General features: G+C 48.4%; 1 protein-coding gene across 10 annotated transcripts in view; it reads right to left on the bottom strand.

The window, feature by feature from the left end:
• Positions 1–16,153, bottom strand: part of Zfp516 (zinc finger protein 516) — a 100,195-nt gene that overhangs the window by 25,718 nt on the left and 58,324 nt on the right. The window lies entirely within an intron of this gene.

The raw sequence follows: 16,153 nt of genomic DNA, 5'->3' as shown, positions 1-16,153 counted from the left end.
AGCTGCCCCGTGGGATCCTGGCCAGTGCAGTGCGTTGGTTTGGCCACGAGGTGGCGCCTGTGCCCAATTTATGAAATGCTCCCTAGTTCTGTGCGCCTCTTAGACAACCACAGGACAGACTACTTCTGAGCAGGTAGGTATTCCTTAGCAGAAAACATACCAAGTGCTTATGTTACAAGGTCGCCAAACACAATGATTTCTTCTGAAAGAGTTCGGTAGATCTAGTCCACTATGTGGACTTTATCCAAAGGTCTTAAAATATCTTAGTTTTTGTTTCAGTATTCGTCAAAATTACCAAACACTAAAACACAGGGGGACTGCAGTAACATTTGAAATACCTGAAAAAATTAATCTAAGAAAGATAATATATCCACTTGTGTAAGACTTCGACTTCAGACTAGCATTCAACTTCAAAAGTGTCAAGTGTTTTTTTTTGTTTGTTTGGGGACTGAACCCAGGGCCTTGCGCTTCCTAGGCAAGGGCTCTACCACTGAGCTAAATCCCCAATCCCAGTGTCAAGTGTTTTTAATGAGCCCAATTTGATGGGCTGACAACCCGTTTTAAACATCCTGTTAACTCAGTAACGAACACAATTCCTTAGGATGGGAGAGCACGGGATGCCACAGTCAGTCAGAACTGGCACCTTCAGTCAGGAGTAAGAGCTCCTCTCGGTATAATCTCGAAGATCCAAATCCCAACACTGGACAAAGGGTTCACCTCACCCTTGCCTCCCTGTCTAACCTAGGAAACCTGTAAGCCCCGACAAACCAGGAGTGGTCCCTGGGGACAGAAGAGAGAAGTCCATCGTGAACACAAAGAATGAACTGGGGTGTGTGTGTGTGTGTGTGTGTGTGTGTGTGTGTGTGTGTGTGTGTGTGTGTGTGTTTACAAACATATATACATAAATACATATAAACATTCACCCATCATCATCTTTCTGTCTTATCGGTCCATCCATCCACCCACCCATCCATCCGTCATCCATCCATAGATCCTTACACCTGAACAGAACATCACCAACAGAGACCGGCTTCAGGACACCAAGGTCAGGATGACCATCAGTGTGATTCTCCACTCCACTTCCTCTGCTCAGATGAGCTTTGGTCATAGAAACCAGTTTTGTTATAGATCAGAAAGACTAGACTAGATGTCTCTGGTGATCAATTTTCACTATCATATACAATTACATAGAATTTCATTATCAAAATTAAATCTATTTTCAAAGCTAATAAAATTCTACATTTTAACCTTACCATCAAAACAATGTGTGGGTGTGGGTTGACTGAAAGCCTGAGTGAGAAGCTGTGTTTGCCCCCCAGCACCTATGTAAGCTATGGTGTGAGGGGAAGAAGGTGAGAGACAGGTCAGCCAGCCCAGCCGAAGGGAACGAGCTTCAGGTCCACTGAGACTGTTTCACTTGTGTGTGTGTGCGAATCAAAGGGTTAATCCTGCTTCAACTCTATCAACTTTCCTTCCACGGAAGGAGTGGTTCTTTCCTACGTTGGTAGCTGAGATAACTGGCAATGGGACCAGGGCACTCAGGGCCCCATGTTGGTCAGGAAACCACAACTGTGATTTCCCTGTGGGTCTCAGGAGAGAAAAGAAGCGGTTTCATCTGAACGTCTAAGCAAGGCTGCCCAGGCACTGGACCTCACGGAACCCAAGCCAAGGCTAAGCACCACCCGGGGACGGCTCAGGAGAGGCAAAAGACATAACGCAACCATCAACCATCAACAGACACACTTTGCTTCTCTCTTACTGTCTTCTTCTTGCTGGACTCCTGATAAGGTGCAGCCACTGATAAGGTGCAGTGTTTTAATCTCAATTATAATCATGGCTGTTCTTGATAACCAGACCAAAGAGGGAAAACGCATGTACAGTACTTAGCCCTTCTCAGGATGGCAGGCACAGCCTGCAGGCCTTTCATACACAGGAGAACACGAGGCCAGGACAACGGGAGCACTGAGAGTCCCACTGGGCCGCTTGCGGCCACTGAGGCGCTGGAAAACAGGGAAATGGCAGCTGGGGGCAAGGCGCTGCTTTGAACTGGGACGGCCTGGCTGCAGTAGCCACCACAGGTTCCAGCTCCTGGCTCCACTTCAAAGAACAGGCTCTCCCTGGCCTGGAGAGGGAGGGGCAGGGACACGGTGGTGGCCTGAAATGGCAGGCTCCGTGCTCCACCCAAGGCTTTCCACGTTTTATGGCCCAGGAATACAACCCGGGAGCCAGGCCCTCAGAGTTGCACCACAAGGTCGGCAGTCTTCGGATGTGGAAGGCCATCCACCTGCCTCACCCCGTCTAAGAGCCTAGCCCGACTGTACCAAGGAAGTCTGCAGACACAGTCCAGTTTCCTCAAGTGCCTTGTGACACAGGTAAGTGGGACAAGCCAAGATTACTTTCTTTTGCTTTAATACGAAGAACTCCTCCACAAAGACACCCACACTCACAGCTGACAAGTCTTGCTGGCTCAAAGCTGAGAGAAATAAAGCTGAGAAGGACTTTCTCCTTCCCGCTGTGATCCCAAGCTTTAGATTACAGAAAAGTGTGCTGGAGTTCTGCTGTCCAGGACCCCTGCGACACACCCAGGTCACTCCCTTCAGAGACCCACTGCCCTCCTCCCCTTACGCCTGTGCGTCACCTCACAGCCCCATAGGAGACAATCTGTAAATAGTCAAACGGCAAGCCCACCCGCCTATGAAACATAAAAACTCACAGCCATCTGGCAGACTCTCAGTCCACGACTCAGGACCACAGGAAAGTTGTGCAGCTTTGGAATTAAAGCTGTCAATCAACAGTGCTTTCAGTTTTCCCTTCTTGACCCCAGCCCCACCCCCTTCACTGGCTTTCTCACCAGGCACATAGCGTAACACTGAGTTCCCGTGTACCCTGACGACACACAGAAACAGGCTGGCCGAGGCTTGAAGTAGGAGGAGAAAGTGTAGTGCTAGACCGGCCCCAGACTCACGACATAAGTAGAGTAGGAACAAAGACCCCTTAGCAGTAGCTTCAAATGTAGCTATGACCTTTGTATTCCCTTTAACATATGTAACCCAAGAGACCAAGAAACAACTTCAAATACAAATGATGCTGGTCCTCCCAATACGGCTAACAGACGATGCCACAGCCAGCCTGCTGGAGCTGAAAACAAGACAGCTTCCTACCCACGGGAGAGGGCAAGAAGGGCCTGCATCATGGGCATCAGGACTCCGCCCCTCCAGCCCCACCACCTCATCCACAGACAAGCAATCGCTTCCATGTCACGTCTCTCTGTGAGTCACAGCCAGTGTCATCCTGAAAATGTACATTTCCAACCGCCTAAAACGAGCTATAGCCGCCTTCCTGTGCCCAGATTCTGTCAGTAAATATGAACCTGTGTACCCGTGACACACAGAGGTGAGGGACACTGTGTGACCTGTGTACCCGTGACACACAGAGGTGAGGGACGCTGTGTGACCTGTGTACCCGTGACACACAGAGGTGAGGGACGCTATGTGACCTGTGTACCCGTGACACACAGAGGTGAGGGACGCTATGTGACCTGTGTACCCGTGACACACAGAGGTGAGGGACGCTATGTGACCTGTGTACCCGTGACACAGAGGTGAGGGACGCTATTTGCTTGTTCTTCATTGCTTGCTCAACCTTTCTTTCGTTTTAATTTTCACAATTTTTTCCTTTTTTTTCTTTTAATTTGGTATTTTTTATTTACATTTCAAATGTTATCCACCTTCCCGGTTTCCCCTCGAGAAACCCACTATCTCCCCCTGCTTCTATGAGGTTGCTCCTCCTATTGCACTCCCCTACATTGGGAGACAGGACCAAGGGCCTCCCCTCCCACTGACGCCTGACAAGGCCCATCCTCTGCTCCATATGCGTCCGGAGCCATGGGTCAGCCCATGTGTACTCTCTCAATGGTGGTTTCTTCCCTGGGAGCTCTGGGGTGGGGGGTTGATATTGTGTTCCTCTTATGGGGTTGCAAACCCCTTCAGCTCCTTCAGTCCTTTCTCTGACTCCTCTAATGGGGACTACGTTTTCAGTTCAATGGTTGGCTGTGAGTGTCCACCTCTGTATTTGTCAGACTCTGGCAAAGCCTCTCAGGAGACAGCTATACCAGGCCCTGTCAGCATGTACTTCTTGGCATTCTTATGTCATCAAAACCACTGACTCAGGAATGGCACCGCCCCGAATGGGCTGGGCCACCCCACATCAATCATTAATCAAGAAAATGCCCCACAGACTTCCCGGTCAGGCCAATAATCTTATTGAGCCATTTTCTCAGCTGAGAACCCTTCCCAAGTGACTCTGGCTTGTGTCAAGTTGATATAAAACTCACCAACATAATTGTCCTTTTGTCAACTCAGCACCCAAACACATCACTATTAAACCATAAACTTTCCTTTCTTGTTTGCCCCCAAGATCTCATATTAATAACATTATCACAGTATAGAACATAAATAACTTTAAAAGTCTCCGTTTTTAAAAATTCAAATGCTTAGAAAGTTCAGATTTGGGGTTGAGGATTTAGCTCAGCGGTAGAGCGCTTGCCTAGCAAGCACAAGGCCCTGGGTTCGGTCCTCAACTCTGAAAAGAAGGAAGGGAGGGAGGGAGGGAGGGAGGGAGGGAGGGAGGGAGGGAGGGAGGCAGGCAGGCAGGCAGGCAGGCAGGCAGGCAGGCAGGCAGGCAGGCAGGCAGGCAGGCAGGCAAAATAAAAGCTCAGATTCTTTAACATACACCCAAAGTTGAAAGTTCAAAACCTCTCTAAATTATCCAAAGTCTCTCAACTATATGTTCCTGTAAAATTAGTTAAAGGGGGCATGAATTAGAGAAAGAATTAGAGGACTACAGGAGGAGTTAAAGGAGAAAGGAAGGGGAAAAGGGTATAAAAGTACTCATAAAATTCTCAAAAGAAAGTAGGGAAACAAACATGGAGAGTAATTGAGGAGTCTACCAAGCACTGAACTAAGAGTGCACACACACGTACACCACCACACTCGGGCACAAGCATGCGTGTGCGCACACACACACACACACACAATACACATACACACACATACACCATACACGTACACCACCACATACACAGGCACAAGCATGCACACATACACACACACAACCACCACGCACACACAAGCACACCCACGCACATGCACATAGTACCAGACATATACACAACACTGTAAGACATGCAAATATATAACAGGCCTAGACCAGTACAGCTAGAGGAAAATATCAGCAATCATTTTCTACAAACGTTAATGGATATGGCTTAACAATAGGAGAATAAAATGCAGACTTCTAAAATGCCCACCAGCAAAAACACCGTGGCATGTCATTAGGCCTGCCTTGTCTCTGGTACATCATAGCCTTCTCCACTGCCTCTCATGGCTTTCTTGCCATTCACCTAAGTTCCAGAAGTCAGTAAAACTCCAGACAGGCAGGCTGGCAGGCAGGCAGGCAGGCAGGCAGACTGGCCAGCAGGCAGGCAGGCAGGCAGGCAGATAGGCAGACAGGCAGGCGGAAAGGTGGACAGACGGGGGCAGACGGGCAGACGAGCAGAGGGCAGGCGGGCAGGCGGGCAGGCAGACAGGCAGACAGGCAGGGGGAACTCAGAGTGGACAAATCGCCCACTTACACTGCATGAGCACACACTGCTGTGAGAGTTCTTTCGACAAGGAAAGTGGGCGCTGGTTTATCAAGCAAATGGGAGATATTCCATGAAAACCCTAAGTGCACAAGATGATTCTGATCAGAGAATTATGGACAGAGGGAGCAATGCTTGCTCAGGAAGGCTGGCTGGCTTCCACAGCACCAGACAGGGCAGAACACACCCCTCAGGCCTTCCTGGGCAGAAGGCCTTACACTGTTCAAAACCTTACTGAGCCGGTGTTACCCACACTGGCCTAAATGGAGACCTGACTCAGGTGACCAGTGCGTGTTTGAGGATGCCACAGAGGGACAGCAGCTGAGATCAGTGTCATCACCAATACCTCGACACAAAGGCCTCGGATAAACGAACCACAAGCTGCAGGCGTCCCAAGAGAAGACAAATGGAGGACATACTTCTGGGATGATGTGACACTTGTGGACTCATGAAGAAGGGGCCACTGTGCTCACTGCCTGAAGACCACAACCCACTTCCTTCTGGGACAAAGGCCCCTCAGGAACCTTGCTCTTGCACCTAAATGCCACACGGGCAGGTACACGTATACTTTATCAAAGTAGTTACGCTCGTCTAAACTCCAAATTCAATTTCACATGCTCTACTTTTATTTACCAAATCTGGCAAACCTCAACTTTCAAAGACAAACTCGCTCTCTGGATAAATGAGTTTTAGCAAGATACTGCATGTATTCAACGCCCAGGCTGGACGCCTGCAGACACTGGGGTGAGCGCACTAACACTGTATGTCAGTGCAGCGAAGGGAAAGAGAAGTGCGCTCCAGGCTCCCGAGAGGACATTTCTAGGCTGGCTGCACAAGGCAATCAGCCTTCGGGCGGGAGCAGGGAAGAGACTGAGATAGGCACAACTTTAGGGGCCCAGATGCCTACCTTAGCTGCCCCCTTTTCGTCCCTCCCCCGATCTCCAGCATAGAGAGACTGCAGTAAGCACTGAGCACTGCCACCGTTATGTCTCGGTTCCCACACTCAGGACTGGTAAAACCTTGAGAAAATCTGTCTAACCCTCTCAGTCTCAGACATGCTCATGGTTGGTAAGAAACACATAAAAAGCTATGGGTGTGGCTGACAGTTCGGGTGACTAAAGGGCCAGCAACAGCAAGAACGAGCGGCCACAACCAGCAGTGGCGCACGCCTTCAATCCCAGCACTTAGGAGGCAAAGGCATGCAGATCTTTGAGTCTGAGGCCAGCCTTGGCTACAATGCAAGTTCGAGGACACCCTGGGCTACAGAGAAACACTGCCTCTCTGTGAAACAAAGCAAAACAAAGTTCAGTATACTAGATATCAATATGGCAAAACTTAAGAAAGCAGACAAGGTTCCATGTGGGTTAGCACTATGCAAAATGGAGAAAATGTAGTAACAGTTGGAGTTACTCAGTGAAAATATTTTCACAGCTGGACAAAGATGACTTTCTAAGTCATATGCAGAGATTCAGAGATGATAAAAGGAAATTGGTAGCTCTGACTATAGAACTCACATAAAAGACTTCATAGATGACATTTTAAACAAAGAGAAACTGGAGGTATCTTAAACACACAAAACAATATATTCAAACTCCAAAACTGTAAGTTAAAAAGCGAAGACCAGGGTGAGGACGGAGCTCACTGGGTGAGGACACAGCTTGCTTTCCCTGTGCTCCGAGACACCCTAAGTTCAATGTCTAGGAGAATGCACACACTAGGAAAGTAACAACACCCACAAAACTCAGAGAAATGAAAATTAAAGACAGCACAAGATTCCACTTCTCTCTTTCTAGAGAAGTGAAATTTCAACAAATTCCGGTTCCTAGAAGGAGGAGAAAGCATACACGTCCATGAGGGTATATGGTAGGTAGTGCAGTGGATAGTGTCGGCTGTCACCGTGGGAGTCTCCCATCACCTCACAAGCCTCCATGTACAGGTGGGAGGGGTCACAGACCATAAACTCTGGCCATGCCTAGCCATGGGGAATTATCTTAAGTTAACTGAGATGGAAAGGACCTACCCAGAAGGTGGGCAGGGACATTCCCTGGGCTGGACACAGTGAGAAAGGACGGGCATGGGCCTCGGACTGCTGGCAGCCGGCTGGCACCAGCCCTCACTGCCCTCTTCTCCCCAGCTGTGGACATAATATGAATGACCTGCTGCTTCAAGCTCCTCTTGCCTGGACTAACCAGCCGTAACGGGCGGGACCTAGACTGAACCAAATAAACTTCCTTCCTCAGACTGCTTCTGTCAGGGTGTCACGAACATGGTGCCAGAAGCTAGGATGGGTCTATGAGAATTATTAAGTTCAAGGGGCAGTGTCTGCCCCAACACCAGCGTGCACACACGAGGAAGCAGCAGCTTCACTACCAGGCATCGACCAGAGAAGACTCCTACATGTGCCCGTGGGCTACACTTGAGCATGCCCACCGCCCGCAGCGCTGACCCCATGGAAAGGTGAGGAACCTGAACACCAGCTAGCAAGGGAAGGAACCAGTGCCATGTAATAGTGTGCATGGGTGTGTGTGTGCGTGCGTGTGTGTGTGTGTGTGTGTGCAATATGTGTGTGTATGTGAGATGTGTGTGTGCACGCACAATGTGTGTGCGTGCTATGTGTGTGTGAGATATTGTGTGTGTGTGCGTGTGTGATATGTGTGTGTGCGAGATATATGTGTGTGGTGTGTGTGTGAGATTGTGTGTGTGTGCGTGTGTGATATGTGTGTGCGAGATATATGTGTGTGGTGTGTGTGTGAGATTGTGTGTGTGTGCGTGTGTGATATGTGTGTGCGAGATATATGTGTGTGGTGTGTATGTGTGTGTGTGTGTGTGTGCGCTGCACGTGCACACGCACGTTACGGTAGTAGGTATGTGCATCCGCATGTGCGCATGGTGTAGAAGTCCTAAGCTGATGTCTGGTGTCCTCTGTCATCTCTCTCCACCTTATTTTCTGAGGCAGTCTCTCCTGTTGAGCCCCGAGCTCAGTGATCTGGCCACTCTAGCTAGCCACTTGGCCCCAGGGCAAGCTCTGCTTCCTTCTTTATTGTTGTTTACTTCAGACAGATTCACTCACATGGTCCTGTCTCAAACTCAACAAGATCTGCCAGCCTCTGCATCCCCAGTGCTGGGATAGAGTATCACAAAGACGCTGCCAAGCTCAGTGTCCCTTTGCCTCTTGAATGCTGGCCGACAGGAGGTCACGAAGCCCACCAGCCTTCCTGGAACTCTCAGCCCTGTGCCAGCACAGTCAGCTCTGCCTCACTGAGGTGCCTTCTCCAGCCTTTAGGCTGTTCAGAAGTGAGGCAGCAGTCGTCCTACCCACACGAGGATTCTTAAAACACACCGAGAGACTGACAACGACAGACTGGTCTCTGAGAACATCAACCTACACAGAATCCACATGAACACACCCTATACATATGCATCTTAAAGACCTGAGGAGGCTCAAGACAAAAGCCTCTCAGTGAAGCAGGTGACAAAAGTCGACAGAGGACAGTCTCCCATCTGACTGCCCGAGTGTAACCTGGACTGCTAGTTTTACAAGTCGTCCATGAGTGTGCAGTTTCTAAGTAAGTAATGACTGGACAGAATCCTAAAATCAGCTATAGGACCAAAAGTGCATCCAGCCTTGAGTGCATCCCATCGTTCCCAACACACACAAAGCCACCTGGGCAAAGAGGTGACCTCAGCAGGTAAGCAAGAACTAGCCTCTTCCTTGTCCTTTCTGGGATCATCAGAGACAGCTATGCCTGGTGAGGGACACAGAGCCCTCAGGAAGATGCACTTGAAGACCCTAATCTTGTCAGAAGACCTTCCCCCACTACAGAGCATCAAAATATAAAGCTGAGAAGAAGCCAATTAGGACAGAACCCAGGTAGAAGGCCTCACAGAAGGGAGCAGGCACGGACAAGCACAGAGTGAGTGCCAGCAGATGCAGGCACAGGGAAAGCAGAAACTGACACTGGATGAAGATACTGCTTCTGGACCATGACTACAGCACTGTGCAGGTGAAGGCCGTGGGCAGCAGGAAGGACCAGCCTCTGAATTCTCTAGAGGCATCGCTGAGCTCCTGGCTCAAACCTTCCCAAACACCAGCAGCATCCAACATCATTTGGCCTTCACATTCAAATGAAACAATTTCCACCAACCAGAGCCTCCCACAGGACAGCAGGGTACCAGAGGGTCTGGGGGCCTGAGGTCAGCCAGAGCTGCTCAGACTGAGGCACTGTCCTATCTACCCCTGTAGCACAGAACTTCACACCAGCAGAGAGAGACTGTCACGGTGACTGTTGCCACAGAAACCACTGGTGCTTGGCCTGTACCTCTAGAATACTTCACTCATGCCTGGAATGTCAAACATCCTACCCTGTTCATTGGTCAACTTTGATTCTTCCCAGCGGTACAGGCCCATGACACTAGTGTTCAATTTGACCTGGGAGCCTCTCCTGAGAGTCTATACCATTTTGGAGACGGTAATGCCCACTGGCATTTCTTAAAATGAAAAAGAAACTCCCACCATGCTCCGATCATTTCCCAGTTCAGTGTCATGATGATCTGACATCATATTCTCTGGTTGGAGAGATGGCTCAGTGGTTAAGAGCACTGTCTGCTCTTTTAGAGGACCTGTTTTCAATTCCCAGCAACCACATGGTGGCTCACAACCATCTATACTGGGCTCCCTCTTAGTACTCATATTCATAAAATAAGTAAACATATCAAAAACTAAAATGTACACTAAAACCCTATCCTCGTAAACTCTGTAGTTGTCAGTTCTCAGAAGCTAGCAGGCTCTAGATCCCACTCATTTAAGCCTTATAGATTCAGTATTTGTGCACATATATGTGCACATACATGATGCCACAGCACATGTGAAAGTCAGAGGACAGCTCACAGGACTCACTTATTGCTTTCCACCATGAGGGTTAAAGGGACCCAACTCAGGTTGTTAGGCTCAGTAGCAAGGGCCTTTACCCATGGAACCGTCTCACTGTCCCTAAATTAGTTGGTATGCTGGGGAAATACTGGGGAAGTAGGAATGAAAACAAGGCCGTTGCTTCAATATCCAAGATACTCTCCAACTTTCCAGTCCTTTCATAAACTGTTCCTGTGGCATTTACACTGGACTCTGCCACTGGGCAGTCAGTCCTGTGTACAGAAAACTAGATTTTATTATGACGGAAGGTGCCTGCCCTTCTCATCGGGGGGCTGGTGTCAGATTTCTGCATACAGTTTCCTATAGGAGGCAAGCTCACAGACGGCAGCCCCAAGTTACCATTCATGCACTCCATTTCAATAATCAACTAGGTTATTAAGTGAAACCAGTAATCACATTAAATTTGGAATACAGCACATTCATAACTGCGGAAAGTGATTACTGCAGAGTTAAAGCAAGCACACGAGTGACACCCAGACTTGGCACGTCTTTATATGAACATGTCTGGCAGCTAACAGCCAGCCCAAATGTCTTACTAATCTGTGAAAATACTTCTTTCAAATCAATGGCTTCCCTCTGTAAATAACGCAGGATACTGGGCCTCCTCTCCCATTAATGTATTAATGTATTAATACATTAAGCACACACACAGAATTGAGTAGAGTCCAGGAAAGAGAGCACTGCTTTCTAGTCTAGAACTCAGTCCTAGTGCACAGACTCTGAACACTCTTTTGTAAGCTGGGTCTTACTGTGCAGCTTTGCTTAGCCTGGAGCTCACCTTGTAAACCAGGCCAGCCTCAAACACACAGAGATCCACCCATGTCTGCCTCCCCAATGCTAGGTCTAAAGTCTAGGTCTAAAGTGCCCCACTAGCCTGTCAGTATTTTTAATATGCGGAAACATATGCAAATGTATAAGCAAAGAATGCATCTACAAACTCTCATGGAAAACCAGCCTCAAACTAGATCCAGCACATAAGAAATTATTTTAGAAAGGCTCAAGCCCCAAAACTAAGCCTAAAAATAAAAGGTTAAGAACATGGATCAGAGATGAACACATAGGGAAACGCTCACCAAGTAAGACTTAATGTTCCAACAATGCAAGTGCAAATCTAACATACAATTCAGAACTCCAACGTGAGCGCTCATGACCAATCCCCGTAAACTCTGAGGAGTGTGGGCGAGGCCTTGCCCATGAGGGGAGAGGCTCTGTGGGATGGGGGGGGAGCAGAAAGCCAGGGACAGCTTTGTCCTGTGCCCCACACTCTACTGGGGTCAGGAAGGCTCACCCAGGGTTCTGATGGAGATAAAAGGACTTCTCTAAACACATGACACCAAGGGACAAAGTGAACACTCAGGCTCTACAGATGTTCCTAGAGCGTGGGGCCTCATCTGAACCAGACACTGAGTTCAACCATTAGGCATTCTCGGGAACTCCCACAACAGCACCAGGTTTTCTTTAAAGAACAGGGTTGCAGAATGGGAGGTAGTTCAGTGGCTGACAGTCATAGTCTGGCAGCCTGAGTTCAGGTCTTCAGATCCCTCAAAAAGAGCCAGATGTGGTGGTTTAAGCATCTATAATCTGAATTCATGCCTGAACTGGCAGGAGACAGTACATAGGAGTCAGGAAGAACATGGCTGCATTTTAATTTCGAGTAAGAATAGGCGAGTTCCCCTGTTTACCCTTACCTAAGCTCCTCCACGCTCAGCACACATCCAGCCCTGTGACAATGCAGATAGACAGAGACGGGTGCTGCAGGCAGTGCCACGAAGAGCAGGGCCACTGTGGCGGGGCAGTCACATTGGCTCTTTAACAGCAGAGCAGGCTCCCAGTGCCTCACAGGACAAGCATGTTGAACACCTGTAAGACCTGCCCTGATCCACCCGGGCTCAGCTTCTCAGCTCAGGACCGCAGGTCAGGATGGTCAAACTCAAAATGGACCCAAGGAGATGACCCTGGAACTCTCTTGCCACTCCCTCAAATTCTGCTAGTCAGTCACTATTAAAATGCGGTCTGCATAGTGTCCATCTAACCCACCAACTTGGGGGTCTATACATCCAAAGTGATGGTTTTCTAAGCTCCCAACTGGGCTCGTGTGCATAAATGTTGGAGTTTTATACACGTATATATACCCTATACCTCTCTTAATTAAAAATGTAAAACTCTGCAACCTTCAAACGTATAGTCTCTACTTTGCCAAGTCACTTTGAGCAAGCACAACTCAGGAGCTGTCTGCCACCTTTGTCACAACGTCATGCTGATACATGTGTCACTGGCTTCCTGGTCCAGCTCAGTGTCAGAAGAAACCACTAAGACCAAGACAGCCCCCTACAGGCAGATCCAGAAAATAGCATCCACATCAACTCATGGGTGTCCAAACTGCTGTTCAGGGAAGATTACAGTGAAATGGTATTTACTGGAATTAACAGACATCTGAATGTCGGTTTCAACTGCAGCTATGTCAGGCTGACTCTCCTCTAAGTTCCATTCTCTGAATCATTGATCCCTGCAAACTTGCTCCAACAGTTGTACCCAGGCGCCCATCAATGTCTTATGGGTGTATAAAATGCCTTGTTTAAAAACTTGGAATCTTACTAGCAAGAGAGGTGGGCCTTTTCCAAATCTCTGTGTATATTTTAAGGAATGAGCAGATCCTAGCATGCTAAGATTTTTTCTCTTCAAAAACAGCTGGTCCAAAAGCTGCAGCAGACCCTTCCAAACAGAGAAAGAGAGGTCATATGATACAGCCATGTAACATGCCTGTCTCCTTCAGGGACGGCTAAGGCCTCATAACATTGCTAATATTCCACTGACTCTGCCTCTTCATCAGAAAGCCTGAGCATCTGTGTGGAAGACACCGAACTCGGGACCACAGAACATGACTTCAGCAGATCTACAAGGCTCCTCATCACATGTCCCCACAGTGACGTCACTCTCTTCTAAGTTGCAACTTCCTCTCTTTTTTCCCATAGTTAAATACAAATATGACACAGTATTCTTATAGGACAATAGAGACTGTGTGTGCATGCGTGCAAGAAATCTGGATCAGTGGTCCTGTGTTTGTCTGACTGCACAGACCCTCAGGCTTCGACACCCAGCAATACACAAAGCTGCTGTGCTGCAGCACGAGCCGTGACCCCAGCACAGAGGAGGTGAAGGCAGGAGGGCCAGGAGCCCCCGCACATCCTCACTACACGGCAGGTTCAGGGCCAGCACGAGACGCTGTCTCAGGAAAGGGAGAAAGGGGATGCTTTTACAGAGAAAACTCTCACACATTAAAGGAAACGATGGTCTCTGGCCCTTAAGAGACGCAAATCAACTCAAGGGAAATGTTCTTATGTGAAGCTGCAGAGATGGATCAGCACTAAGAATGCACGCTGTTGTCACGAAGGACCGGAGCGTGGTCCCCACCTCCTAAGAGCTCACAGACACTCAACTGCAGTGTCAGTGTCCTGACAGCTTCTGGACCCCATGGGCATGGTGACCAAGCCGCCAAGCAGGAACACAGACACAATCCTTTTACAGTATTTCTTAAAAACTTTTGAAAGCAAAACTCACGTTGGCTCAGTAGCTGCCTGGCTCTGAAGGGTCATGGGATTAGCTCACTAGCAGTCACCTGACTTTCCCACAGTGGACGTGGGCAGCACTCAGAAGCTTTCCCTCCCCTGCTGGACTTGGTGATGAAGGCCTGTAATCTCAGCTACTTGAGGCAGGAGGATTCAAGCTGTAAGGCCAGCTTGTCCTCCTGAGTGAGCCCACCACACCGCAGTGCTGCTCATTAGAAGACCACTTGCCTCGAACCTTTAACACTACCAAAAGAAGGAAATCCTCAGGGTGGAAAAGGCACAGTGCTTCCCTAACTTTACAGACAGGCACGTAACAAGGAACGGGTGTCAGAACGCTGTCGGTAAACACTAAGTGTACAAGCGGGGAGGGGTGTAAGGTTCAGCAAGGTCAACATTCGGGGACGGGGGGCGGGGTTTGCCAGGCTTGGCACCTTAAGCTGCTGAAAGAATGCAGAAGGGCTTCAGCAAAGAACCGCCCACCTCAGATGAGTGACAGGAGAGGTAAGACTGACAGGCAGCACGTGGCTCTGGTTCGCTAGTCCCTGCGGGTGCTAAGACTCCATTCGGAATTCCCAAGGCAGCACAGACCAGGGAGCACACCATGTACCTCTAATGTCAGACTCACTTGGAGCCCTAGGAAGGGAGAGCAGCATCCGGCTCTGCTCGTCCTCTTCCTCACGGCAGACACAGCAGCTCTGCAATGAGCACCACTGCAGGTAAAAGCCACTGTCCCCAGCGCTGCAGACAAGAAAGCAGGCGGCTGTGTGTGCAGCCACCATTTCCCGCCCCAAGCACTGCCTTTTCCTCACAGCGACTGCTGTGGCAAAATACCAAAGGCACTAGCAAATGCTTAAAGTTTATTTTAAAAATGGGGAAATCATGAAACATCCAGCCAGGGGTCTGGATACATGTTCATGGCTGCTGTTTGAAAAGAAATCTGTTCCAATTAACAGACTCTCAGCCCAAAGGGTTATCTGAATCCAAAGAGACTAATTATAACTAACAGAGATTGTAAGTTAGCCTTCTACCCAGATGTCTGGTGGTTAGAGTGGAGGAGGAAAACGTGTGTACATGACTATGTATAGTGTATGTGTGTGCACACACGTGCGTGCGCTTGCAAGAACAAAAACATGACAAGTATTTGGTACGTGCTGAACATGTGGGTATGTATGATTGATTATATATCAGTAAGTGTTATGTGTTTATAATCTTTACATGTGTGTATTTATGCATATGTTGCAATATGTGCATGTTTATATGTTCATATGCATGTGTGCTTATCTGTGCGTAAGCAAGTATACATGTGTATTTTTGGTGTTCATTTGGGTTTCCGTGCATGTTTGAGCACATGTTTTTTTTTTTAATACATGCATGTGTCTGGGGTGTCTATGTGTAGTATTCGTATGACTGTGTGATGTATGCATGTTTGTGTTTGTGTGTACACATATATGATTGTGCAGAATAAGTGTGTATTTTGGGGTGTATGGTCTGTCTGAATATGTGATGTGTTCATATGTGCCATGTATCCATTGCACATTTTTGTATATGCATGTGTTTGTGTATATGTGTTTGCAGTTATCTGTCTTAGTCACTGTTCTGTTGCTGTGACAAGACCCCATGACCACAGTGACTCTTACAAAAGAAAGCATTAACTGGAGCTCACTACAGTTTCAGAGGGTAAATCCATTATCATCATAGTAGGGAGCACGGTGATGTGTAGGCAGGCTCTGGAGCTGAGGGCTCTACATCCCGACCCATAGGCAGGAGGGAGGGAGGGAGAGAGGGAAGGAGGGAGGGAGGGAGGGAGGGAGGGAGAGTGTGGGAGTCAGCCAGGGACCCCAATGACACACTTCCTCCCCAAGGCCACACCTTTTAATCCTTCTAATGCTTTCAAATACTGACACTGCCGATGACTAAGCTTTCAAACACATGAGCCTATGGAAGCCATTCTGTCAAACCACATACATCTATGCCCCGTTTCCATGAATGTGTGTGTCATATACGTATGTGTATATG

Source organism: Rattus norvegicus, chromosome 18 (assembly GCF_036323735.1).
Source record: "Rattus norvegicus strain BN/NHsdMcwi chromosome 18, GRCr8, whole genome shotgun sequence".
In the NCBI taxonomy this organism is placed as follows: Eukaryota; Metazoa; Chordata; class Mammalia; order Rodentia; family Muridae; genus Rattus; species Rattus norvegicus.
Note: the sequence above shows the minus strand (reverse complement) of the source record. Positions and strands in the feature narration are given on the sequence as shown.